The 25,427-nt window shown below is 42.3% G+C and overlaps 2 pseudogenes; one reads left to right on the forward strand and one right to left on the reverse strand.

Annotated features, from left to right (window-relative positions):
- The first annotated feature begins 3,620 nt into the window (after nucleotides 1-3,620).
- Nucleotides 3,621-4,181, forward strand: LOC147428602 (uncharacterized; annotated as a pseudogene).
- A 16,404-nt stretch (nucleotides 4,182-20,585) lies between these two features.
- Nucleotides 20,586-21,629, reverse strand: LOC147428603 (uncharacterized; annotated as a pseudogene).
- Nucleotides 21,630-25,427: the final 3,798 nt, after the last annotated feature.

The following is a 25,427-nucleotide window of genomic DNA, read 5'->3' on the forward strand; positions in this document are numbered from 1 at the left end:
CCATCAAGAGAGACTTGGTACATACAATTTGCAAAAAGCATAACTATCCCAAACCTCAACCCAAGGTCTCAAACACCTTCGAAGGTGGATGAGAGCTAGTAAGAATGAGGGTAGGGAAGAGGAAGAAGAAACATTTCATAGGAGAAAGAATTAGTTCCTCACTTATCATCACTCTTCTTTCTAGCATACATAATAGCATAGTAATGAAGATGGAGAAGATGAAAAGCTTAAGCATTGAAGCGTGGCTCTTGGTTGGATTTTCATCCCATAGCCAAGAGTGTTGGTGTAGGCTCTCAACTTCTCTCCTAGCTTGGAGAAGGAGATGGAGCTCTTGCACTTTGCACTTCACACAATGAGAAGTGGGAGAGTATACCCCCCCAAGCATACCCCTAGCTTCCTTGGTCGGACCCCCCTTGTAGCTCACGCTTGAAGCTTATTGGACCCCTGCAAGACTAACCAATCACATGTAGGATGCATCACAAGCAACAAGGGTAGTCTTGGGACAAGTGTCCCCCTTTCCCCTTTGAGAGACAGGACTTGATAAATGCAAAAATAATTAATTAAATCCACTAAATTATCATTGGACCCCTTGGAAGGCCAACCAATAGGCTTTAGGCACACCATGAGGGCAACATGAGGAGGAGCTTGACAAGTGTGCCTTTTGCTTTCTTTGTACCAAGCTTGCCTTGTGCGAGGGTGTGTGTGGTTTCTCTCATCCCCCTAGCTTTAGGGCTCACCCCCTCTCTTGTAGTGATGGGATTTGACATTTTGAACATCTTAGCAAGCACCTTAGTGAACAAGCATGACAAAGCACCTCAAGCCTCGATAGTGTTCCCACAAGTACCTCAGGCTCCCTAGTCGGCAAGCACCTCGAGCATCTTAGTCATCAAGCATGAAGCACCTTAGTCTTCAAGCAGGACAAGCACCTCAAGCATCTTAGTCAGCAAGCACGACAAGCACATCAAGCTTGGGCCAGGTTCCCACCTCAAGCTCAGCCCTAGCTTACCTAAAATCAAAGGACTTTCTAACACTAACCTTTGGAGGTCTTTAAGGAAGATAATCCTATGGTCTTTAAGTTCCACTAGCTATCCTTGGTCTTTGAGAGGCCATCTCTCATTTGATAAATGCAAAAGAAATTAATTAAATTCACTAAATTATCATTGGACCCCATGGAAGGCCGACCAATAGGCTTTAGGCACACCACGAGGGCAACATGAGGAGGAGCTTGACAAGTGTTCCTTTTGCTTTCTATGTACCAATCTTGCCTTGTGTGAGAGTGTGTGTGTTCTCTTCATCCCCCTAGCTTTAGGGCTCACCCCCTCTCTTGTAGGGATGGGATTTGACTTTTTGGACACCTTACCCCCAAGCACCTTAGTTAGCAAGCATGACAAATCACCTCAGGCTCCCTAGTTGGCGGCAAGCACCTCAAGCATCTTAGTCATCAAGCATGATAAGCACATCAAGCACCTTAGTCATCAAGCACGACAAGCACCTCAGCATCTTAGTCAGTAAGCACGACAAGCATGCTTGGGTCGGGTTCCCACCTCAAGCTCAGCCCTAGCTTACCTAAAATCAAAGGACGTTTTAACACTAACCTTTGGAGGTCTTTAATAAAGCTAATCCTAAGGTCTTTAAGCTCCATTAGCTATCCTTGCTCTTTGTGGACCCCTTTACCATTGGCCCCGCGTTGAGATAGATCTAAAAGCACACGTCTATATTATAATTCTCGTCCTGTTTATTATTCCACATTAAATGATCAATTTAATATGAGAAAATCATTTGGGTTGGTTAGATATTAGATTTTACGACAACACCTGCAATACTTTTTTTCTTCTTTTTGGATTATTTACATCATGTTCGATAAGCTTAAATGTCATGGCAGTTATTTTGGATGATGTTTGGCCTAATGTTCTCGGAAGAATGATGTTCTTTGGCTAGTTTTTTTGATTAGGACAATCAGATTTCACCTTACTTTTGGTTGTCATCTTACTGATGTCGGACATCCTACTGACAATGGGTTGCTATAATTGGGGAGGCTATATATAATATCTTAGTAATTTTGATAATTGTTAAAAAGAATTCTCTGTTAAACTTTTGTATCATTCTTTGACTGTTTCAGACTGTAGTGCTTGGAATATGCTTGAAACATAAACCTGGCCTACTCTACTACTGGTCTTGAGTTGTGCTTGACCTTGGTATGAATTGTTAAGACCTACTAGCATGGTTCATACTCTCAGCTGGTTAGTGATGCTTATGGATTTCGTACTGTAGTCCTAGCTCTCAAATCTGACTGAGTATTTGATTAGTTATTTGGATTCTGGCTCTTGCTGGCTTTTTACTGATTCTGACTCTTGAAACAAGGATTTTTCCCCGACCTAGATTTTGACGGGTTTCTCTCATCTGATAGTTTGTTGCACATCAACATTGGCTCTGAAGAAACTTTTTTGATAATATTTTGATACTATTTGGCTACCAATCTACTCATGCAGTCACGTTTTGGATTGATGGATTGACACTAACCTCTCTTTAACTACCCAAATATGGGAGGTAGTTGGGTTATGGTTAAATTTTTGCACTCTGACAAAAAAATGTGATTGCTACGTGTGGTCTGCTGGCTGGATTTTGTTCTAATGATTCCTATATGGTCGACTTAAGTTTCAGCTCATCAGTTTACAATATTTTTGCTTTAGCTTTCCTTAGTTATAACTATTAGACACAGCCCTGTCTATTAATTTCCTAAGTTGACTTTAGATATACTCTCTCCATCTTAGAAGTTTTTGTCCCAATATTTGAATGGCTCAACTTTGGTCCATACATTATGTTGTAGTTACAAATCAGAGCATTGCATACAAGTTTTGGTCCATACATTATGTTGTAGGTACAAAAACAAAGAATTGCATACAATTTTTGGTTAACTTATGGATGGTTTGACTTTTTTACAGTAAATGGTTACTAAAAAAAGCAGTTTTTAAGATCATATGGTAGGATTTCTTTATAGAAAATGCAGAAAAACTGAAATTTGTTAAAAACTTTAATATTTAGAATAGTAACTAGTTCAATAATTTTTAAGTTTGACATGGATAACCACTGATAGGTTCTTCGAAGCCTGCCATACGTAGCCAAGTCTAACAAATTTGTTGTCTTGATGTGGATGCAGGTGAGAATTCTTCTTGACTTAAAAAGGTTTAGCATGCTATAGTCAGACTCTGAAGACCCTTAATGATTCAATGGGGATGACCTTAACAATCCTATTACTTTCGTATAAAATCATTAGAATGGTACCTCATTCTTATTATGCTATGCATTAATGAATCATAAACTGAGTCATTTCTGTACAAATCCTTGTTCAGCTATCTAAAGCCGATTGTCTTTTGAACCTTTTGTTCTTTTGTGTATACGTATCTAGTTTAATACAACAACAACAACAACAACAAAACACCACACATGCAACACATGTACACAACGCACGCACACGTGTACACACACACACACACACACACACACACACACACAACACACACACACACACAACACCACACACACACACACACACACACACACACCACACACACAACCACACACCACACACACACACACGAGCATCCGCCTCGCTCCCCTTCATGCCTTGTGACGGTCGCCAACCCGTTGATGCTCGTCAGCGATACAGCCGCGCTTTCAAGTATGCCGACCGAGTTTTCCTTGCAGCGTTGCTGATGCCATGTACTCTGGATGAGGAATTTGGTGATGACAAGTTTCATGGGTTTGGAATTTGGGAGCTGAAACCCATGCCTAGGGACGCAAATACCTACTTGTGGGAGCAAGTAGCAACATATTCTGAATATGACAACGAGTATCGCGAGTTCTTTCTCTTTTTCTTTCCTTGTTTGAGATAAAAGTCGTGGATTTCAAAGGTTTTGTATGCATGACAAGTTCATCAATATGTGGGAAAGAAGTTAGGAAATTCCCTCCCCCTGTGTACGGCATTGAATCTAAGTCCTGGTTTTTGTTGCCCGAGTGCAAAGGCGTCATGGACTATCGATGTGTCTTTGGATTGTAACCAAAGACAAACCGTATTGAAGGAGGGTTGTCTCCCTCGTACCTTATTTGTCAAAAAGGTATTTTTAATTAGCAATGCCCTTGCTGGTACAGAAGTTCACACAAGTGGACTTTCCTTTTGGAGGTGGCAGTATTGTAGTAGGGGTATTAAGACATCAACTCTTTTGTCCTTGTTCTTTAGTGATTTGCTCAAAGCCTGTTACACCATGTGTTGGAGTTTAGTATTGTAATCGGCTTTCTTAGTGCTGATTTTAAATTGCTTGTTTAAATTTTTAAGGAGTTTTTTTTTTCATTGTTTCAAATAGGGCATAGCCTGCAAGTTTACACTGGATTTAACATGGTGTTGAAAAAGGTAGGGTATTTATCTTGGTTCCTCATTTCTTGTTTTGGATGGGAGTGTGCAGTTGGATGTCAGGGATGAAAAACTCTCGAGTGAGGAGCCATGAGCAGGAGAAGGGCACTACCTTGCATAGGTGACGGCCACGTAGAGCAACCTTGTGCAAAAGCCTCACTGGTCGTTTTTCTAAGTGAGTCTCTCTTGTTCCTTTCTTACTCTCTTCTATTTCAGTTGTTAAGAATGTTAAGTCAGAAATAAACACTTCTGCCATATGGTTAGATTTGGAGTTACTCCAGACCCGAGCTTCGCTTTGTTGCAAGTAACAACTGAGGAGCTTTAGACTGAAATAAACAAAAACATTCACTGCCACAGGGCTGGATTTAGGCTTACATAAATCTTTTAAAAGCAAACAATGCTTCTTTTGCAAAACTGGAAAACAGGAGTTGAATTTGACCAACATAAATCACATGTCGATACGAGACTAAGTAAGACTCATGGTTGCATGGAATCAAACTAGAGGGTTGTCACAACCATTTAAATCTGCAATCCCACCTCATACGAGGCTTGAACCTGATCGCTCTCGATGATAAACAACTCACTTGGACAGCGGTGTTTTCAACAACCTAAGGATTCTATGCGTGCTTTTAAGGGAGGGGAATTTGCAGCAATTGACGGAAGTCGATTCGCACAACCGTAGAGCTCAGAAACTCACCTTGAAGCTCGTGGGTGAATGCTCGCATGCGGTCTTACGTTGCTTGCAACGTTGGCATTGGCAAGGAGAAGAGCTCGAGGCTAACGTGATGATGTTGTCGATTCTCTAGTGCGGCACCGTGCAGATTGTAGCATGAAGATGAAGGTGGAGGGAAGAAGAGCTCACATAGAAACTGATAGTCGACTCAGTTCTTTGACATCGTTTTGATTAAACTTAAAAAAACCTTTCAAATATTGGCCTTTATACTCGGCCAAGGTCTCAAATGTACATGGCCACTGTAACCAAGAGGTGTATTTTTCCTGTTGCCTTCTTTCAATATCTACGACATGTTTTTATGTATTTTATTTTTACTTGTTTTCCTCGAAACCCTTGAAAAGGTTCAAGTGGGCATTGCATGGCCAATGTGGTTCCTCACATTGGGAATGTCACAAACGGAAGCTGTCACAAGACAGACACGACATGCCAATAGAAAAGAACAGACTCAACAAGTTTTTAGCACTTCAATAACAACTGAAACTGAAACAGAGAGAGACGACACGCGACACGGAGTGGCGGAATTCCACCCCAGAGAGTATTGGCCCCAAACCTTGGCAACCCTTTCGGTATTTCTTTATATTACATCAACACATTACAAGCCGGTACTCCACGCTCTGCATCTTGTCTCAAAAGAGTGCTAGAGAATGAGCCCTAGCCTCTTATTTGAAGGCCCTAGGCCCAAAAGCAGTTTACATGAAAAGTATTCAAACTCAAAAGCTACTGGCCCAAAAGCTGGCACTGATTTTGTTTTAATGCCTTTATGTCACTTGCGCCACCATTCAAATGGGGTGGGTCCCATAAGTTGGTGGAACTTCAACTCCTTCTGCTTCTTGGGTTTATGCCCTCAGTCGGGATCTGCATAGTGGCTCCGTTCTTCAATGGCTTGACAAGTCAGCAATTTGTGGACATGCCCCTTCTGAAAGAAAGTAATCGTCCACGATTACAACATATCGGTAAACAACTCAAGTAGCTCAAAAATTTTCGAGGGTCATTCTGAGGGACAATCAATTTTCTTCTTTTTGTTAAGGAGTTGGCTTGTTCTTTCGGCTCTTTTGTTAAGGAGTTGCTTCTCCTTTCGTCCAAATCGGAACTCTTGATATTTCGGCCCGTAGTAAAATTAATATCACACCACAGACCGCACTCATCTTCCACGGATTTCTTAATGCACTTAAAATTACTTACCCTAGGTAATCTCATCCATTAGGGAATATTCAATGGTTGGCACATCACAATGCAACACAAATTGCTCACATATGCATGTTACAAGACATGAAACATAAAGTCGCCAATGAACTCTCCCCCCTCAAATAACCATCCGGTCCAAGCCATGAGTGTTCAATGACTCCCTGTCGCTCGTCCCGTAAATAACCTAAAAAAGCTCCGGCCATGAGATATAGAGGCCTTTGCAACCCAGATTTTCTAGAGACGTCAATATCCTTGTAGATATCATAATTATTTTCTACGTGAATTGTTTCCCGGTGTAGCCTTCAAGGGTGGTATAGCTCTTAAGGTATGCATCCTTCTTGAGATGCGCGTTTTGAAGCCCTTTCGCGAATAAATATATGCGGTACTTTTGAGCTAAAAACTCAGCCTCGGAACACCGCCTTAACATTCCCCTTGAATCTATTTGCGATGTCTTTCTTTGTCTCCTTATCTTCCTGTTTGAAGCTATGAAACAATGGTAGATGTATTGTGTTTGATGACTTGCTTAGAGAATGCTCTTAAGGTATGCATCCTTCTTGAGATGCGCGTTTTGAAGCCCTTTCGCGAAAAAATATGCGGTACTTTTGAGCTAAAAACTCAGCCTCGGAACACCGCATAAACATTCCCCTTGAATCTATTTGCGATGTCTTTCTTTGTCTCCTTACTTCCTGTTTGAAGCTATGAACCATGGTAGATGTATTGTGTTTGATGACTTGCTTAGAGAATTTCTTAATGAGTTCTTTATTGAGGTCCTCAATGTTATGGAACTTGCCATGGTCTAGAATTTGAAACCGGGTCAGGATTTTCCTTCCATCGTTAGTCCAAAGCCCTCATATTGCGTCTTGAAGTCCGTGACTTGCTCATCTCTTGCGTGTAGAGAGAGACATGGTCGTAAGGATATCGGCTTCTACTAAAGGTTTCTTGACCCACTTTTACACTTGTGAGTGTCTAACCATGCTTTGTTGGTTTGGCATTTGGTATTGGACCAAAGGAGGTAGATAGCCCAATACTTGTTGGATCACATTCTGCTCAATGGGTATTTGTGGTTGGAATGGCCTTGAGTGGTCGGATAACCATTGTTCCGGTTTGGCATTCCAAGATTCTAAAATGTACTCCCTATTGATGTTGCATTCAGAAGGGTTTGTGAGAATCTTGCACTATGAGCTTCATTTTCTAAAACTATATGAGGATTGGGTAAAACCGCTTCTTGCATTAGGAAAAATTTGGACTCTCAAAGGGCTCTATAAGGACTTTGACTTTCTCTTTCTTATCCAAAAGGGGCATACGATAAAATTCCCACAAATGTAATCAAAACTTTGACTTCTATTTTGACTTTGACTTTGACTTTCTCTTTTTTTGATCCAAAACGGACGTACGATAAAATTCTTACAAATGAAATTAAATCTTGTTGGACCTTTTGGATTTTGAAAATACTCATCAAGATCTATCCATTGATATATACCATGCCATCAAATTCTTTATATTCTAAAAGATTCCATTTTTTAATGTAACAACTCCATCTTATAAATGGAATCTCTGCCCACATTTCAACTTGAGTGGGGAAGCCATACCTTCTACAAATAAACTCCAAATGTTTCAGAATTTGGGTTTGGGGATTTAGAACCTACTTTTAAGATCTTTCCAATGATATGTTTTGATAGGGTATTGAATAAGTGTTTATGTACTTCACCGTGGGTTACCCACTTTAGACAAGAGAGGCAAAGTCAAACCTCCTTATAGGGCCCCTTAGAGAGTCCAAAATTTTCCTAATGGTGCTCAAAATTTCTAAATTGTTTGTCTAGGTTTGTCCCTATGTGGTGCAAAGATTCTGAAGCTTGTGGCATTACGTGCGGTTTTTCTATGGGTAGCAACCCTCTCACTAGGAGACCTCTGTAGGTGTAAGCATTCTAGGTATTAATCCTTAATTAAGTACTTAAACTCATGATTAAGAGTTAAGAAACTTGAACTGTACTCCAAGACAAGACTTAGAAGACTCTGTGTTTTGAATGTGTGATACAAGGGCTCCTTATATAAGAGACGAAGAGACATAAATGAAAAGACGTCTCCTGGCGAAGAGACATGACTTTAGACGTAAAGACACATCCTTTCAGCGAAGAGCTGCAACCATTGGGTGAAGAGTCGCAACCATAGAGCGAAGGGGAGACATAAATGAAAAGACGTCTCCTGGCGAAGAGACATGACTTTAGACGTAAAGACACATCCTTTCGGCGAAGAGCTGCAACCATTGGGTGAAGAGTCGCAACCATAGAGCGAAGGGGTGTGTGGCTTTTGGCAAAGATACACGTCTCTTGGGCGAAGGGGTGTGACCATCCAAGCGCAGGGGTTCTCCTTGGCATGGCACTTCGTGTATATGCAACTAGGAGTAGATGTATTCCTGTTATTATAGTCACAATCATGACATTCCCTCCCATTTAAAATGAGAGCCCGTGTCAAAGAAATGACTTCTAATGTTGATAGAACTCTGGAAAAGCATTGAATCTTCAAAAATCTTCGATCTTTGAGTTATGAAAACCTTTGTCTTGAGCCTTTGCTTCTTGCAAACCCTTTTCGCATTGACTGCTAAATCCCATGTCATTGCATTATTCAAAGACTTTTTAGAAGAATCTGGCTTAATCAGGTTGACTGCAACAAGAGATTGATCTTCAAAATTCTTCATGCGATGTAAGACTTTTGATTCAAAATCTTCTAGTTACTGCAAAATATTTGCGGAAGAGGAAATCTTCTCAAGGTACTCTTCAGATGGGGTAACTTCAACTTTATGAATCACTGGAGAGGATTTTGGGGTGAGACTGTAATCATCTTTCAATAATGAATCCCAAAACTCTTCAGAATCATCTTCAAAAACTATCACTTCATGACTTGCAATTGGCTTGTCATCATCCAGCAAAGAATCAAAGAAAGCATAGTCGTCTTCAGACTCTGAATTTGCAACTATCTCCTTATCTTTGTCTGGTAACGAAGTATCACTTGGAAAACCTTCTTGCTTGAAATCATCTTTGTCTTCAGCAATTGATTCAAAAGAAGTTAATGAATTCAAAAATTCATTAATAATAATATCTGCATCTTCATCAAAAATCATATTCTCTTCATAATCCACTGTATCATGTCATTTGACTTGTACACCTGAGGCTTAAATCACTCTTTCCGCATGAGAAAGCTCGTGTAAAGTCAATTCATGTTTATCTTTGAAGAAATTGATAGTATATCCTTGAAAGCTAATTGCTTGATCATATTGGAATAACCAATGCTGCCTAAGAATCATGTCTGTAATAAGATAAAGGCATGACTTTTGAAATTCAATTGATCTGCATAAGTTTTAATCTCAAACTGCAATTGTCGAACTTTCTGATCACAAGTTAAAATTTATCTATCTGCTAATTCCACATCATATAAGTGAGATGTCGTCTGAGTTGGTAAACCAAGCTGTTGAACTATCTGACTGCTGACGATTTTTTTTTTAGCATCCGCCGTCCACCAAAATATTAATGGAGCGACCATTGATAGTTCCAAGAAGGCTCAAAACTTGATTTGAGAGAGGCTCCAAAACTGAAGAATTGCACTGAGCATGCTTCATAAGAATAGGCGTATCCTTTGAGACACAAATTGTATTGACCACAGATTTTCCTTTATCCTCTTGCAAGGGGATTTAACATACTTTACACTTCAAATGTTAGTGGTTAGGTTAGTAAAGTTAGTCAAAATTAGCATCAAATTAATAAAATTAGCACATTGAAAACGAAGCGAAATTAGTAAGGGTTAACATGAAATTAGTGAAATTGGGGGTGGAATTGGGGGTTTGGGGTCTTCATAACTCAACATTAGCATCTTTTTCTTGCACATCATCATCAAATCACAACCAAAAATTGAGTTACACACACTCAAAAACCAACAAAATTAGTAGTGAAATTACTCTATTCTACACATCCTAAACTCACTAGCTTAGGATATCGATCCTCGGCAACGGTGCCAAACGTAGGGAGGCGTTGTAGCACGACCTAATCGCAACCCACACAAAACTATCAAATCTGTGGATCGGCAACCCGGTTAGGGCATGGAAGCATGAGCATCGGATGAATGGGATAGAGGATTCAAGAGATCACCTCTCCAATGCAAGTAGAGATTAGCCATGGCAAGACTAACTCTAAACCTACTCTAATCATTAATCAATTAATCTCCTACACTACAACATGTTGCGCGAATACTGGCACGTGAATACCGATTTGAGTTTATTTTTAAAATGAACTAAGTCGGTATACGCGTCGGTATCCGCCTCGGAATCAACACGCTTATATACGCGTCGATATATTCAGCATCGGTATAAACGCTTGTATACACGTCGATATAAGCGCTGAAATACGTGTCCAAATAAGCTATTATATACACGTCGGTATAACCCTCTGAATTGACGATTATATACACGTCGGTATGTTCGTCTAAATACGTGCTGGAAATTATAGGTCGTTTTCGACGCGTATACCGGCGCCTATACAGACGCATATAGTAGCGCTGTCAGGAGTTTTTTGGAGCAAGGGATTGCGCATATGTACATATACATGCATGGTGCATCAAATAAAGAATTGCCCATTTTTCAGAGGCAGGTGGTTACGTGGGCCCCACATGTGTACAGGTAGGACAACATGTACATAGTGAATCGATTTTCATTATTACCAGTACCACTGTGTTTTTTCTACAATAAGGAGGATTTGGTAGCGAGTAAAACTTCTTGAGGAAGCTATCCGCGGGCCGACGACATGAGGTCAGCAGGTGCGTCAGATGGCATCTAGTGGAGTCACGAGGGCGAACGAGGTCAATATTTGCACGCGGATGAGGACGGACACAATGTGGGTGTTTTCTTGTGAGAGTTATGCAAAAAGCTCATCATTAGGACCACTTTTTGGGGCCACTTCACGTGGTGGCGAGATGCATTATTGGAAAAAAGTTGAGTGCCAGGTGTGCGAATGATGCAAAAAGGTGACAACTATGCAATGCGAGGTCAGTTTTTGGCCTGTTCGGGGTCCGTTTGAGGTCATCTAAAAGGCCAAGGGTGCCCAACTAAAAAATCTAAGTGTGGGAACTGAAAAAACACAGAGAAGACCAGAAAAAACGTGGAGAAGAGAGGAGGAACAGCCGCAGCTGTGTTTTTGCTCATTTTGGAGCCTGTTTTGGCCGTAAACTGCTCATCCGAGGTCGGATTTGAGCACTTTGACATTGTAGACTAGGGTTTTGGGCCGTTCCGGACGCGATGGCGCTGTCCATTTTTCCAAATTCCTCACTCTTTTCCTACTGTTTTTCTGTGTAAGTTTCTCCTATGAGCGAAGTTTCTGCTCTAGTTTGTGATTGTATCTCGCTTATTTTACCCATGTTGTGTGAGCTATTTGCCCCATTGGTGTTGGCCCAAGCTCAATTTTATCTAAACATCAGAAATTATCCTCTTTTGAGCTGAGTTTTTTGGGTGTGTGTGTCTGTGTGTGTCTGTGTGGAGTGGGCAAGTGGATAGTCTCTCTCCTCTCACTCCAGAGGTGTGTTCCCTGTCTCGGCCAGGTGTGTTGTGTAAGCCGAGTGGTGCCCCATAGTGTATGTGTGTATCTTCCCAAGAGTGTGTGCCGTGTTGTCATAGAGACGTAGTGTGTGTTTTCATCCCGCTCACATTCTTTTGGTGCCCCCACTGAGGATCTTCTTCGAGTACCTTCTGCTTCGAGCTTCGAGCTTCGGGATTACAGGTTGCAGGTTGCAGATTACAGATTACAGGTTACAGGGATAGGTACAGGTACAGGTGATTCACACAGGTACAGGTAGCTGGAGTACAGTGATATACTAGCAGTGATGTCACTTGCAGTTGTGGGAATGCATCACTTGGCGCCTATTTGAGCGCATTGTCTGCTGGATTGTACGTTACTTGTGGAAACTACCATTGTACGCATTTTTGGAGCCAAACTTGGTTGTATTTGGCAGTCCCAGCCATTTCTGAGACTTGGTCTGGAAGGTAGTCATTTATGAGACTTGACTATATGCGATTTGCATTAGCCTTCGTGTGAGGGTCGATAGCGTGAGGTTTTTATTGAGCTGGGGGATTCTCAAATGTGGAGATCCTTTCGGTGATACAGGTAGCTGCAGCACCCTTTTTGTGACCTTGCCATAGGCTATGTACTAGTGATTCCTACTTGATGCTCGGGTTCTATTGTTGACAGTTTATGCATACATAGACAGTCTATATTTTGGGTTCCTACTGCTCTACTTCTGGGGAAACTCTGTCGAAATTTTCCCAAGTTATGATGGCTGGTTTTTTGGTATTTTGAGTCATTTATGCTGTTATGCTGCTGAAATTTTGGCAAAATCAGAGGTTGAGTCAGGTGTGTCTTCTTGGGAGCTTCATGGTTGGCTTTAATGGATGATCAAAATGGCCCTCAGTTCACTTCTTTTCATTTAACTCAAAGAATTCAGATTAATGTTCATGTGTCCAGGAAGATCTTTTTCTAGCAGCGCATAGTCTTTATGTTTGGGCCAAGAAGATTGAGAGAGATCCTGGAATGTCCTTTGCCTGTTGTAATTCCGATGATCAACTATGAAAACTCATTTGATGTGCATGTGTTTGTTCTCATCTAAAGCTGAGCTCCATTGAAGTTTCTGGGGATTGGGTAGTGAAAAGTTTTGGGTTCTTGCACGTGTGTTTGAAGGGGTTCTCTAGCCATGGCTTTCTCTTATCCGGAGTTTCATGGAAGAAGTGATGAAGATGTGGAGGACTTTCTGGAAAAGATGGAGGTTGCCTGCATTAGCAACCAGATTCATGAACCGGCCCAAATGTTACGTCTTCTCCAAATTTGTTTGAAGAGTGATGCACGAGCTTGGTCCAAAGCATTTGAAGAGGAGTTGCGTTTGGCTGATCCACCTATAAGATTGAGTTGGGACAATCTAAGGCATGGATTGGAAGTGGAGTTTGTGAAGATAGAAGATCCTGACAAAGTGTGGCAAGAAGTACAAGGTTTGGTGCAAAAGGAAGGTGAGCCAGTAGATGCGTACATACGTAAGTTCTCATTGGCATGGGAGCGGATGTGCAAGGCCTTAGCACCACAGGTACCCCCACCTGACATGATGAAGAAGGAAAGGTTCTTGGCTGGACTTTGGGAGAATATACGTTGGAGAGTGGAGCTAAAGAAGCCTAGGACATATGAAGATGCACTAGAGGTAGCAAGGAACAAAGAGTGGAAGCTGAGAAAAATGAGCCAGTTAGGGGTGGAGTCTTTGCCCATGAGGTCTGAATTTCAGCCTATGAACTCTTTACAAGGTCATATGTCAGGGGTTCATCATGAACCTGTGGCTCCTGTTACTACTCAGGTTATGCCAGCAGTAGTCACTACAGCAGTGCAAGATGATGGGCTAAGGCAAGACATGAGGCAAATGGTAGATTTGATGAAGAATCTCAGCCTAAACATGCTAGGTCAAGTGGGAAATAATCGAGGTCGAGGGCGGTTTGCAAATCAGCCAGGAGGTGAAGAAAGGCCTAGGAATGGTGTTGGACAAAGCAATGGTAGGTTTTGGATGCAGACGCCCACATGTTATAATTGTGGAGAGTTGGGTCACATCAGCCCGCAATGTGATCAGCCACCAAGGATGGGGGGAGACATGTATCCATTGCCAAGACAGGTGCTAACTAGGTCAAATGATTATGGCATCGAAATTAAGGGAGACGAAGGAACCAGTGGACTGACCCACAAGGAAAAGGGAAAGACAAAAGTGCTAAGTGTAGTCACCTTGGAGAAGGCATCAAAGCTAGAGGATACATTAGTGATGCCTATTGGGAAGAGGACCACAGAGGAAAAGGAAGGAAGAAGTGCCCCAGGTCTTAGTAAGAAGAAAGGAAAGAGCCATGAAGGCGAGGATGTCAAGGCCAAGAGGAAAAGGAGAGCTCGTCGAACGTTTCATGTTTCAGATTTTCCACTAGGGGATGGGCAATTAAGCTATGACTTGAAGGAGGATCTGACGAGCAGGAAGGCAGATGTTACTTTTGGGCAGCTTATAGAGATGGTGCCTAAGCTAAAGCGATAGCGGAAGAGGATGGTTAACCCAATGGAGAAAGAGCCAGAGAGAGGTTCAGTGAAGGTGTTGGCAATGGACGAGCTACCAGACATTTGTCCAATAGTAGATGTGTGGCATAAAAGGAAAAATTTGGGACAAGGTTATGTGGATGGCGGAGCCCAAATATGCGTCATAACACACTCATGCGTTGAGAATATGGGTCTCACATTGGCTGGGGTGTCAGGTTTTCGGATCAGATTGGCAAACCATCAAAAAGTAAAATGCTTGGGTGTTGTAAAGAGCTTAGAAGTGGAGGCATATGATGCAAAGGCAGTGGTTGATTTTCATGTGATGCCAGCAGGGTTGGGAGCATATCCTATTATACTGGGCAGACCATGGTTACGTGCAGTGGGAGCTGTTCAAGATTGGCGACATGGTACGATTAGCCTCTATGGAAAGACAAGTACCAAGAAGCTTTATAATATGGACACAAGGAAACGATTAGAGGAGCTTTATGAAGATGAGGATGAGTCTAGTGATGAAGAATCTTCCACGGTGACAGATGAGGACAGTGATAGCACTACCAGCAGTGATGAGGATGCTGATGTTGCATTTCTTTTGATGGATAAAGAAATCCAGGAGTGTGGTTTAGTCGCATTTGCGAATGAGGTTGAAGATGAAAGTGAAGGGCCTTATGAAGTGATTGAAGGGCTGATGCAAACCAAGGTTGAGTTGTCAAAGAAGCAGGAATTAATGATGCAAATGATTAGTGGAGACCTCTCAGCTATGGAGAAGGTTATATATTTGCATATGCTGGCTAGTTTTCCTGATTTGTTCATTACTTCATATGAAGAGATCAGAGGGTTCAAGGGTGAAGAGATGCATATAGAGCTGAAAGAAGGTGCTAAGCCAGTGCGGCAAAGGCTAAGAAGGATGGGTCAAGAGAAAATGGAAGCCTTGCGGGTAGAGGTGGACAAGTTATTGAAGGCAGGGTTCATAGTTCCAGTGGAGACCACAGAATGGGTGAGTCCAGTTGTAGTCAGTCCAAAGAAGGATGGGAAGTGGAGAATTTGTGTGGATTTTAAACCCTTAAACGCAGCCACTAAGAAGAACCCATATCCTCTTCCATTCATCGATCAGGTCTTGGATTCAGTGGCAGGTTATGAGAGGTACAGTGTGTGTGATGGTTTTTCAGGCTATTTTCAATTGAAGATTGCTCTTAAAGACCGCACAAAGACAACTTTTATTACGCCATGGGGCTGCTATTGCTACACAGTATTGCCATTTGGGTTGTCAAATGGACCTTCCTTCTATCAAGAGAGAGCAAATTGGGTGTTGGAACCATTCATTGGTAGTAGTTGTGTTAAAGCTTTTATGGATGACTTCTGTGTCTATAGCAGTAGGGCTGATCACCATGAGAAGCTGCAGACGGTATTGGCTCGATATGATGAATGTGGAGGACAACTAAATCCAAAGAAATGTCATCTAGCACAGCCAAGGGTGAAGTTATTGGGCCATATGGTGTCAGAAAATGGCATTGAGGCTGATCCAGATAAGGTGAAGTCTATTATTCTTCTTCCATCACCTATGAGTACAAAGCAATTGGCAACCTTTATACACAAAGTGAAGTACATGGCACGGTTTATTCCATTGTCTTCGCAGCTTCTTTATCCATTACAGCAAGTGGCAAAGCATGATCCATTGCAATGGGATGACAAGTGTGAAGAAGTGTTTCAAGAGGTGAAAGAGGTGTTAGGGGGGTTGTCAGCCATGCAGGCTCCTGATTGGGAGAAAGTTTTTTATGTAAATCCATCAGTAGGGGATGATGCCATTGGAGCTATGCTATTGCAAAAGCGGAAGGGTAGCCAGTATATGAGGCCAGTGTATTGTGCAAGCCGAGTGAAGTTGGTAGCGGAGAGAAAGTTATCGGAAGTAGAGCTAGTGATGGCCAGTGTAATATTTGCTTGTCGACGATTTCGTCATTACTTGCTACCACGGCCTTTTGTTTTCTTGACGAGTTATGCCTTTTTGCCACAGTTAATTAATGGTATTAACATGTCAAATGTGGTGAAGAAATGGGTAATTGAGCTGCAAGAGTTTGAGTTCTTTTTTCTAGTGGAAGATAGTACAAGGGCTACCCTAGCTGATTTGTTGACGTACAAGGAGAATCCCCTTATTGTTAAGGAATAGGTGGTGAGAAAGGTAGTTGAAGAAGTTCCATAGATCAGCAATGCACATGTGTTGTTCTTTGATGGTTCATACAGAAAGAGCCACGATGCAGCTTCAGGGGGTATAGCACTTTATGATCCAGAGGGGAAGCTAGTATGCAAGAGAGGGTTCAAATTGGATGCGCATAGTAACAATGAGGCTGAATATGCTACATTGGAAGCCGGATTACACATTTGTTTGAAGCATGGGGTTCGAAGGTTGAGCATAAAAGGTGATGCCTTGTTAGTGGTGAAGCAAGTGCTGGGTGTGTGGAAGAGCAAGAACACCTCATTGAAGGAAATGTGCTTTAGAATTAAAGGCCTGTATGGATCATCAGACACATTGAACGTGCTCTAAATGGAGAGGCACATGAAGCAGCTCAAGGCATGATTGGGGAGCTATTTGTGTTGAGGACCACTTTACCTCTTTATCATGGCCAGGAAAGTTTGGCTCAAGAAGAGGAGTTTTTGCTAACAGGAATCATTCCAAAGGAGATTCAGAAGTCTAAGAAGTATGGATTTGTGCGTAGAGCATACAGGTACAAATTTATTGGTGATGTCTTATACATGAAAGGGGCTGATCTCGTGTTGAGACGTGTACCTTGGCGGGAGGAGCTTTACAGAGTGTTGGAAGAGAATCATGAAGGCGCATGTGGTGGCCATTTTGCTCTAAAGATCACCTTGCATAAGATTTTGCAAGAGGGGTATGTATGTCCTAGTTTGCACAAGGATGTTCACCATTGGTGTAGGTCTTGCAATAGGTGTCAAGCATTGGGGAAGAGAGTGTTGAAGCCAGAGCTACGAAAAACCATTATGGCGTTTGATGTGTTTGAAAAGTGGGGGATTGATGCAATAGGCCCGTTACCTATCACAAGCAGGGGCAAAAGCTATATCTTGACGGCAGTGGACTATATCTCTAGATGGGCAGAGGCTATAGCAGTAAAACAGATCACTGCAAAGGATGTGGCAAAATTTGTGTATGATGAAATATGTTGCAAGTTTGGGGTGCCATTAGAGCTACTTTCAAATAAGGGGCCAGGATTTAGAGCTAAACTGCTAGACTTCTTATGCACAAAGATGAAGATTAGGCACCAGCATACCACTCCTTATTACCCACAGTGTAATGGCTTAAATGAAAGATTCAATGGTGAGTTGGTACATATTCTTTCGAAAGTGACAGAGCACCAAGGAAAGAATTGGGATTTGGAATTGCCTAGTGCATTATGGGCTTACCGTACTTCGGTGAAGACAGGTACAGGGTTTACTCCATTTCATTTGGTGTATGGAAAAGAAGCACTATTGCCTGTGGAAGTAGAGTTGCCTGCGGTCAAGATGTTAGAAAAGTTGCTTGGGCCGCCTAGTGATGCATTCAAAGAGAGGCTCTTGCAGTTACAAGAGGTCCAGTTGGATAGGATGAGCGCATTGGAGCATTATGGGCAGATGCAGGATAAGGCTTTGGCAAAGATAAATGAACAGGTCAAAAGTAAGGGTATCAAGAAATATGACTTGGTTTTGCGCTACAACAGTAAGCTGGACAACACCTTCCAAAAGAAGTTTCAAATTAAGTGGGAAGGCCCTTTCAAGGTAGTGGAGTGTTTTCCAAATGGCACATATCAGCTGGCTAACCTGGATGGTGTTCTACATAAGTCAAGGGTAAATGGGTTGTGTCTTAAATTGTATCATGCTAGATTGATGATGGTGGAGCAAGATGAGCTGTCTGTGGAGAAAGCAATGTTGGTGAAGGATGAGGAGACCTGTGACGCGGTGAGTCTCATATCTCTCTTTGTCGCTGCTGATCATGAATGATCTAGCAGGCTAGGGGATGGGCAAATTATGTCAGGAGTTTTTTGGAGCAATGGATTGCTCATATGTACATATACATGCATGGTGCATCAAATAAAGAATTGCCCATTTTTCAGAGGCAGGTGGTTACGTGGGCCCCACATGTGTACAGGTAGGACAGCATGTACATAGTGAATCGATTTTCACTATTACTAGTACCACTGTGTTTTTTCTACAATAAGGAGGATTTGGTAGCGCGTAAAACTTCTTGAGGAAGCTATCCGCGGGCCGACGACATGAGGTCAGCAGGTGCGTCAGATGGCATCTAGTGGCGTCAGGAGGGCGAACGAGGTCAATATTTGCACGCGGATGAGGACGGACACAACGTGGGTGTTTTCTTGTGAGAGTTATGCAGAAAGGTCATCATTAGGACCACGTTTTGGGGCCACTTCACGTGGTGGCGAGATGCATTATTGGAAAAAAGTTGAGTGCCAGGTGTGCGAATGATGCAAAAAGGTGACAACTATGCACTGCGAGGTTAGTTTTTGGCATGTTCGGGGTCCGTTTGAGGTCATCTCAAAGGCCAAGGGTGCCCAACTAAAAAATCTAAGTGTGGGAACTGAAAAAACAGGGAGAAGACCAGAAAAAACGTGGAGAAGAGAGGAGGAACAGCCGCAGCTGTGTTTTTGCTCATTTTGGAGCCTGTTTTGGCCGTAAACTGCTCATCCGAGGCCGGATTTGAGCACTTTGACATTGTAGACTGGGGTTTTGGGCGGTTCCAGACGCGATGGCGCTGTTCTTATTTCCAAATTCCTCACTCTTTTCCTGCTGTTTTTCTGTGTAAGTTTCTCGTATGAGCGAAGTTTCTACTCTAGTTTGTGATTGTATCTGGCTTATTTTACCCATGTTGTGTGAGCTATTTGCCCCATTGGTGTTGGCCCAAGCTCAATTGTATCTAAACATCAGAAATTATCCTCTTTTGAGCTGAGTTTTTTGGGTGTGTGTGTCTGTGTGGAGTGGGCAAGTGGATAGTCTCTCTCCTCTCACTCCAGAGGTGTGTTCCCTGTCTTGGCCAGGTGTGTTGTGTAAGCCGAGTGGTGCCCCATAGTGTGTGTGTGTGTGTGTATCTTCCCAAGAGTGTGTGCCGTGTCGTTATAGAGGCGCAGTGTGTGTTTTCATCCCGCTCACAGCGCTTATACCGAGGCCAAAACCTGCAAAAAAAATTTGGGCAGAGAGGTTTGGCTGTTGCTGCTGCATATACTGCAGCAACAGAAACCAACCGTTTCTGCCCAAAGGAAGAGTGCAAAAGCAACCACACTCCACCTTTTTGATTTTTGGACAGAGAGAAGTATTGAATGCTGCCGCATGTGCTGCTAGCAGCACTCTCTATCCAAAGGAGAAGTGAAAAAGCAATTGCGCTCCACTTATGTGCAGAGAGAGTTAGTTGCTACTGCTACATGTACTGAAGAAGCATAAACCAACTCTCGCTACTCAAAAGAGGAGTGAAAAAGCTACGACACTCCACTACTCTGTTTCTCGCTAAAGAGCGAATTCAAGAACTGTTGATCAAGTACTTATTCTGTTGATCAAGTACTTATTCAACATTACAAACCATAAGCATAAGCATAAGCATAACCATAACCATAACCAAATCTTTGTCAACCCTACACAATAAGCATAACCAAGTTTTTCTCAACCATAAGCATAAAACAATAAGCATAACCAAGTCTTTGTCAACCATAAGCATAAAACAATAAGCATAACCAAATCTTTGTCAACCATAAGCATAAAACAATAAGCACAACCAAATCTTTGTTAACCATAAGCATAAAACAATAAGCATAACCATAAACATAACCATAACCATAAGCATAAGCATAACCAAATCTTTGTCAATCCTAAACAATAAGCATAACAAAACTGAATTGCACCAACAATCGGGGAAGTCCGTCTACAACAAGTCATACCATAACTTCATTTACCAATCCAAAACCATATCATAAATTGATTACAAACACTTGAGCAAGAAGAATTTTCATGACTTCATTTCATAACTCAATCCATATATAATCACAACATAAATTCATCTATCTGCTAACCGACCATGAACAGATAACAAAAAGTAAAAACATGTAACTATAAGTGTAAATATCGGTATATATACAATCATGAATATACACAAAACTAGCTACCAATACAAATCTATGAACTCTGTCCCTCAAGGCAAGGCCTCCCAGTCGACGGCCTCTCCCTCCTCCGCTAGTTGTGTCAAAAGAGCTACAAGCCCATGCTTGTAGCCATACTTCTCCTCTCGACGTGTAGGAGGACGCTTCATTGCAAGTTCCTGCAAATCAAACACTTAACAATAAATAAATATGAAAATAACACATATACATTTAGTTAATCAAAGCGTTTTTATGATACTTACAAACTCGTGGCGAAGCGTGTTGTATCCTCCACTCCCAAGGTGTGATGATCCAGCAGAATCTAAACGTGCTCTGGCTGCCTCTCTCTGCTGTTGGAATCGCTCAGGATGCTCCGTCAGCTCTCTACCAATCACTGTCCACTCCTCTGCGTCCAACCATGCCGGCTTCGGCTCATTGTTCCTGAATTTGTCTCTGGCCTCTGATCGACGATGTGACATGGTGCCAATCGCCATGCCCAAGATCCAGTCATTCGAGACTGTTTTGTACCCCTCTGCCGGCCTGTACTCCCTATGAATGGCCTCAACGATGTAGTTTTTCCTCTCCTGATCCTGAGCATCTCAATGCTCCATCACAGAATGGCCAAACTGCACTATGCAAATCTGTCGTATCCTCTGTCGCATGGCCTTTCCGACTGTATCCATGACCACAGCTCCGTCTCTGGTCGTATATACCCTGCTAGGATCATGCTCATGTGATCCCCAAGGTGTACGTGGTGTGCTCTCTGGTGAACTGTCTACTGAAGAGAGCGGTGGACGCGCTCTCGGTGGTGTGGAAGCATTGGTAGCACTATCACCACAACAACCACCGCCTCCAGAAGAGACACCTGAACGACACCTAGACCGTCTCGAAGAAGACCGGCCACTCCTCGGTGTAATTGGTACACTCGTCGGAGGTGTAGAGCCGATCGGACTCGGGGACACACTAGTCAAGGGGGTAGGAGGCACACTAGTTCTAGGTGTAGGACCAGATGTACTAGGTCTGGAGGTGCCTACACCCCAAAGAGCCTGCATCTGAGCAATCTGCTCAGGTGTAAACTGCGACAAGGAGCTACCCATCTGCTCGGAGTTGACATGCCGGCCGGAGTGACTGGGAAACTAAAGTCTGGAGAGTATGTATAGTCGTCGTCGGCCATGGATGCAAAACTTAAATTCAAAGAACAACAGAAATACGTCAATTCACTATTCAACAACTTAAGCAATACAAATAACATAAAAAACGAAACTGTAACAAAAATCACTATACTTAATTGCTGTCGCAAGTGTTCATTACAAATTACATCTTAACAAAAATCAGTGGTCATTCTCTCATCTTCTATGAGAGCTGATGCGCCAAAAATATCTATATCAATCTGTACTTCCGCATCTTCATCATCAAACTCCACTTTGTTATCGCTCTCCGCATTTAGCGTGTCATCTCCATGTTCTGATTCTGGCATTTGTTGATCGTTGACCTCTACTTCAAAATCCTCGTCCGTCTACTGTGGCTCTGATTCTTGCAACTGTTCAACCTCTATATCCAATCCTTCACACACTTGTTTGCTCCGTGGAGCAACTTGAATGACAAACTGCCAGCGTGGTTTAGACAAATTTTCTTCATCCTTCTCATTACATACTGGATCTATTGTGAACACAACTTGTTCACAATGCTGCGGAAGTACAAATGTATCCCGAGCATCTGTCCACACCCGCCTGAGAAGCTCACTTGAATTAATCCACTCTTATCTTTGCGTACAGTTGTATTAGGCCCACTAGTAATAACTCTGAACCACTTGACATCAAAGATAAAAGTATCAAACTTTCTGAAGCTCATCTTCAAAATGTCTTGGATGTAGCCAAAGTATTCAAGCTGACGAATCTGTGTGTTTTCATCACTGGCATTGGCCCGACTTTCTTGGACGAAGCTTGCTCTAACCCCACTATCGAAGGTCACCCTTCGTTCTTCTATCCGCTACACTCTAAAGTGTCTCCCATGGGACCACAAAGCTCCGTATTTGTGATACTACAAGCACATAAATCACATAGTTTAGGGTTTACTAAAGCAATGTAGACCATATGGATTTTTAAAAAAGAAGTTGTAGAAATACTTAAATGCCAGTCGCAACCCCTTGACATCTCCTCCTCTTCTTCAATAATCAACACTCTGTTCCGCTTTGCCTCCGAAATTTGTTGCATCTAACCATCTACCAGTAGGAAAGTCTGGCAGCTTCTGAAGATGGTTAGGATAAGGCAGGTTCCTAGTGGCACGATTGCGCTTGAACTGCAAACGTTATGTAATATGTCGTTGCTTTTCCTCTTCATAATTCTCTAACCACTTTTGCAATGCCTCTGAGTTGAGTAGACAGAATCTCATAACCTTTTCTCGCATTCTGAGATCCATCTTTCTCATTATGACTTGTCCTTGCGGCTCGTCCCCTGTAACCTTAGCGTTGATCTCATTAGTCCACAATCGGGGCATCTCTGGATCAATTGAACCCAAGAACTCACTGATGAAAACTAGAGACTCTTGCACAAGCCATCCTTCAGCCATGCTACCCTCAGGATGAGCTCTTTGACGAACGAACCCCTTTAAAGTCTTCATGAATCTCTCCAAGAAGAACATCCATCTGCTGTTGATGGTTCCAGCAACTGCAAATTCATCGACCACATGCACAAGCAAATGCATTTGGATGGTAAGAATGTTCGTTGGAAAATACTTCTCCACCATACACTCTGCTTCTATTCCATTCAAGTGAGTTGCATATATGATGTCTTTTCTTATCTCTTTTGATGAGATCCAACACACTAGCTCACTAATTTTATAAATAGTACATCTGATGTCATCTGTCAGACAATCTTTTATGGCAACTGGTAAGATAAACTATAAAAATTTGTGCCAATCATGCGACTTAAGCCCACTAAGATTGTTATCTCTAGTAAAGGCCGTTTTCAAACATCGCATGCACCAAGTAGGAGTATGGAAAGAAGATATGGTCTTCTTCACTTGTTGCTCTTCAGCACGACTCAAAACACATGGACCTTTTGGAATAGCATACGCTCCATTGGACTTTAGTCGAGCCCACATCTCTGGCATTCAACCCACAGCCTGTAGGTCATCTCTCTGAGCTTTGCTTTCCCTTTTTCCAGTAATGGTCTTCCATATGATCTCTCCCACATTCTTAAAAATGTGCATTGGGTCGAGCAGATAATTAATAAGCAAATCACGCCAGTACGGCAGTTCGTGAAAAATAGACAATCTCTTCATGCCGGATGGGTTAAAATCTCCACTTTGTAGCCACATGTTCTTCCAGTCACTCGCCTTTAGTGGATGCATGTCGTGTTTACATATGTTTGGCCCACGTACCTCATGCCCTTCAGGCAAAAATCAACCATGCTCTTCGTAGACTGTCTTGCCTAGGTAATCAGAGCGGCGAAAGCCAAGTCGAGGACCACATTTTGGACATGCATGATTCCTAGAGTAGCTCAAGCCTGTAAACAATAAAGAAAGAAATTAGCAGGGCACAATTAGCTATGATGCAGATTTGTATATAAGTTAAGGTTTCATGATACTAACCTGAACACTCACCAAAACCTGGCCAATCGTGCATGGTCCACATAAGAATGCCTTGCACATGGGCATGTCACCGTCCAATCGGTTGGGACATGTCAACCACATCAATCCCTGACCACAATATTTGAAGCTCTTCTATAAGTGGTGCCAGATAGACGTCCATGTTCTTTGCTTTGTACTTTCCTAGGACAATGAGTGACAGTAATAGATGGCCTTTCTTGATAGCCAGCCATGGAGGAAGATTATAATTCACCAAGCAAATAGGCCATGTGCTCCATGATGAACTACATAATCCAAATGGGTTTACTCCATCCATTGCTAACCCAAAACGGAGTGAACGAGACTCCTCCACAAATGTAGGCCATTGTTCTTCTATGTGCTTCCATGCACGAGAGTCAGCAGGCACGCGCATCACATCATCCGTGGATCTAGTGTTAGTATGCCACGTCATCAAAGATGCTATAGACTTGCTCCTGAACATGCTCTTTATTCTTGGAATGATAGGAAAGTGTCTCAGAACCTTTGCAAGGACAAATTTGCCTTGTGTGTCCTCTCTATATCTGTTTGATCCACACTTGGGACACTGTACTAGATCTGTGTACTCATTTCAAAAGAGTATACAATCCTTAGGACATGCATGGATTTTATGATAATCCATGCCCAAGCTGGTAAGAATCTTCTTGGCAGCAGGTCGGGAGGGAGGCATGTGATTGCCTTCCGGCAAAATTTGCTCGTTTAGCAACCTGTCAATACATCACCACATCAAAAGCCACGATTATTGGTTTGAATTTTGTGTCCATACTAAGCATACAGTACATTTACCTAAAAAGCTCTGTGACACTCATGTCAGACCATCCATAAATAGACTGTAGATTAAGCAGTACCAAAGATGTACGAAGAACTGAAGTGTTTGCACAATTGTAAAGCGGTGTTCGTGCAAGTCTCCACATCATCTCACCTTCTGGCTCAACGTCACTCTCATGTCGTTGATGTGGACGTGATGATTGAGGTTGATCGACATTTTTTTCTTGGATGGTTTCTCCACCTTGGTTTTCAATAACCGGATCCATGCCAAAAAACGCATCCAATGTTTGATCCATCTCAGCTTCTTAGAATGTGACATTCTCTGTTGGTGGGGTACGTAGATTCCACTGGTGGTTCGTTTGACATTCGTCTTCTCTGTGATGAAGTTGGAACAATATCTATTTGTGGGGATTGATCGACTGCATCCTGACCATGAGATCAAAAATGCAAATCTTGTAGTTTCTCTGCAGGGAAGAGACCGTTGTTGCGTATATGCTGTTCAC

The sequence above is a fragment of the Adiantum capillus-veneris genome, chromosome 23 (genome assembly GCF_014529385.1).
Source record: "Adiantum capillus-veneris isolate H3 chromosome 23, ASM1452938v2, whole genome shotgun sequence".
NCBI classification, from domain to species: domain Eukaryota; kingdom Viridiplantae; phylum Streptophyta; class Polypodiopsida; order Polypodiales; family Pteridaceae; genus Adiantum; species Adiantum capillus-veneris.